Raw genomic sequence first — 3,646 nt, 5'->3', positions numbered from 1 at the left:
TAAGTAACGACTGAACCCGTCTACTGGGTCATATGGGGGAATGTAGCTGTTGAAATTATGCTTCTGAGTGGAGTTGCTGAGTCTTTGGCTCTAGGTGTTTAAAAAAAAAATTTTGTGGCCAGGTGTGGTGGCTCACACCTGTTTTCCCAGCACTTTGGGAGGCTGAGGTGGGTGGATCACCTGAGGTTTAGAAGTTTGAGACCAGCCTGGCCAACATGGCAAATTCCCATCTCTATTAAAAATACTTTTAAAAATTAGCTGAGTGTGGTGGCATGCACCTGTAATCCTGGCTACTTGGAAGGCTGAGGCATGAGAATCCCTTTAACCCAGGGGGCAGAGGTTGTGGTGAGCCGAAATTGCACCACTGCATTCCAGCCTGGGCAACAGAGTGAGAGTCTGTCTCAAATAATAATAATAATAATAATAATAATAAATAATAAATAATAAAGCATTTATGTTCATTTTGGTTTTTAAATTAAACTTTTAATCTTGAGACATTGTAGATTCCCATGGAGTTGTAAGAAGTCGCACAGAGTGGTCATGTGTATCTTCACCTGGCTTGCCCCAGCCTCAACCCCAGCGATGACAGACCTGTTCTCCACTACCATAATCTGCTCATTTCAAGAATGCAATCTACTGCAATCATAAAATCGTGGGATTGGCTTTTTTCCCATGCAGCATCATTCTCTGGAGATTCATCCCATTGTTGCATGTATCAATAGTTTATTCCGTTTTACTTCTGAGTAGTGTTCTGTGCTATGGGGGCACCACCGTCTGTCTAACCATTCACCTGTTGGAGGACATTGTGTTTGTAGATCTGGGTTATGACACACAGGTTTTTGCATGGACATCACTTTTCATTTCTCTGGGACAAAGGCCCAGGGATGCTATTGCAGGGGTCTATGCCTGCTGCAGGTTTAGTTGTTTTGTTTTTTTTTTTTAAACCCGTCAAGCCATTTTCCAGAAGCCGCCCCGTTTCCATGCATCCTCACCAGGCTTCAGGGTGATCGCTATGATCTTATCTCAGCCGCCTTGACAGGTGTGTACTGATACTTCACGGCTTTTATGTGCGTTTCGCTGATGACTAATGACGTCGAACACCTTTCCATGTGTTTCTTTGCCATCCGTATATTCTCTCTAGTCAAGTGCACCTTCAGGTCTTTTGCTTACATTCTATTTTTGAAACTGTTAAGTTTTGAAAATTTCTTTATAAAGTACAGAAACGAATTCTTTGTTGAATGCGTACTTTGTAAATGTTTTCTTTCAGTGTTTAGCTTGGCTTTTTATTCTCTTCACAGGGTCTCTTACAGAGCAAAATTTTTTTATTCTGATGAAGTCTATTTAAAAATTTTTCCTTTTATAGATCATATTTTTGGGGACAAATCTAAAACCTCCTGACCCAGCTCCATATCCCCAAAATTTTCTTTATGTTTTCTAAAAGTTTTATAGTTTTAAGTTTAAATCTACGATCCATTTTGAGTTAATTTTCATAAAGGGTGCGAGACCTAGGTTGTGGTTCTTTTTGTTTGGTGGTTTTGTCTGTGGATGTCCAGCTGCTCCAGCCCATTTGCTACAAAATCTGTCTTTCCTCCATTGAATTGCTTTTGCATCTTTGTAAAAACATAATTGGTTGTATTTGTGCAGGTCTGTTTCAGGATTCTTTATTGTCTGTCTCATTAATCTAGGCATTTGTCTCTATGCTAGCAATATAATAAGTCTTGAAAGAACAGCCTGTGGCTGGGTGTGGTGGTAAGCAGCTGTAATCCCAGCTGCTCAGAAGGCAGAGGCAGGAGAGTCACTTGAACCTGGGAGGTGGAGGTTGCAGTGAGTAAAGATCATGCCACTGCACTCCAGCCTGGGCAACAGAGTGAGACGCCATCTTGAACAACAAAAAAAAGGTAGCCTGATTCCTCCCACTTTATTCTAAAAAAAAAAAAGAATTTAGTTATTCTAGTTCCTTTCTCTTTCCATATAAATTTTAAAATAATCTTGTCTATATCTACCAGAGTTCCTTCCAGAATTTTGATAGAAATTGTGTTTAAATCTTTATATTATTTGAGAGAAATGACATTTTTACTCTGTTGAGTCTCCTAACCCATGGATAGAGCTTGTTTAGGTCTTCTTTGATTTGGTTTATAATCGTTGCACTGTTTCAGCATACAGATCCAGCATATGCGTTGTTAGGCTTATGCCTCGGTATCTCATTTTTTTAGCCATTATAGATAATATTGTGTTTTTAAGTTTAGGGTCCATTACTAGTATGTAGACACACAATTGATCTTTGTATATTTATCTTGTGTCCTGCAACCTTTGTGTATTTATTAGTTCTAAGAGGCATATTGTTTTGTGTTGTTTTTCAATTTCTTGGGATTTTCCACAGAGACAATCATGTCATCTGCAGATGCAGACAGTTTTCTTCCTTCCCTTCCAGTTTGAATGTCTTTTATTTCCTTTTTAAGAAACTGTTACTGCTCTGACTAGAACTTTCTGTACTATGGTAAACACAAGTGGTGAGAGTGGACATCCTTGCCTTGTCTCTGGTATTAAGAAGAAAGCATTTGTAACTGAGTATCCCAGCCTCAAAATGTCCTTTAAAACTTTTTTTCCTTTCTTGCTTTCAGCCTTGAAACACACTTTGTTTCTCTCTTTCCCACCAGGCACTTCTGTAAACAGTGCTTGCTTATCTAATTACGTGCTTACTTAGAAATTCCAGGGGCCAATTTTGAAACAAACCAGGCAGAGAGACCCAGATGCAGAATCCTCCCACTTAGGGGGAGTTACAGGTAGCCCCCCACTTCCAGGCTGAAGTCAGGATGACGCAAAGCAGACCTCGGGACAGGCAAGTGATGACTCAGGAGAGCCATCAGAACAGGATGCGGATCGACACCCCCTGCCCCGCTCCCACATACTCCCCAAATGTCTTCCTCCTTGAACCCTTCACTCAGCCCAAAAAGTTGGAATGGACTTTTAAAGGCATGGGCCTGGCCATTCCTCAACTGCTAGCATTTGAATAAAGCTGCTTTCCTTCCACCACACCTCACTGCTCATGCTTTGACTTCTGAGCAGCGAGCAGCTGGACTTGAGCCAGTTACACATCAGTCTTTCACCAATAGGAATAATGTGGCCAGGCACGCGTGGCTCACGCCTGTAATCCCAACACTTTGGGAGGCCAAGGCGGGCAGATCATGAGGTCAGGAGTTTGAGACCAGCCTGGCCAACATAGTGAAACTCCATCTCTACTAAAAAATACAAAAATTAGCTGGGCGTGGTGCCTGTAGTCTCAGCTACTCGGGAGGCTGAGGCAGGAGAATTGCTTAAACCTGAGAGGCAGAGGTTGGGGTGAGGCGAGATCGTGCCACTGTACTCCAGCCTGGCAGAGCAAGACTCCATCTCAAGAAAGAAAAAGAAAGAGAGAGAGAGAGAAAGAAAGAGAAAGGAAGGGCAGGGCGTGGTGGCTCAAGCCTGTAATCCTAGCACTTTGGGAGGCCGAGGCGGGTGGATCACGAGGTCAAGAGATCGAGACCATCCTGGTTAACATGGTGAAACCCCGCCTCTACTAAAAATACAAAAATTAGCTGGGCATGGTGGCGCGTGCCTGTAATCCCAGCTACTCAGGAGGCTGAGGCAGGAGAATTGCCTGAACCCA

The sequence above is a fragment of the Cebus imitator genome, unplaced genomic scaffold (assembly GCF_001604975.1).
Source record: "Cebus imitator isolate Cc_AM_T3 unplaced genomic scaffold, Cebus_imitator-1.0 Scaffold638, whole genome shotgun sequence".
Classification (NCBI taxonomy): domain Eukaryota; kingdom Metazoa; phylum Chordata; class Mammalia; order Primates; family Cebidae; genus Cebus; species Cebus imitator.
The sequence above is the reverse complement of the archived record's forward strand: the minus strand, read 5'-3'. Positions refer to the sequence as shown.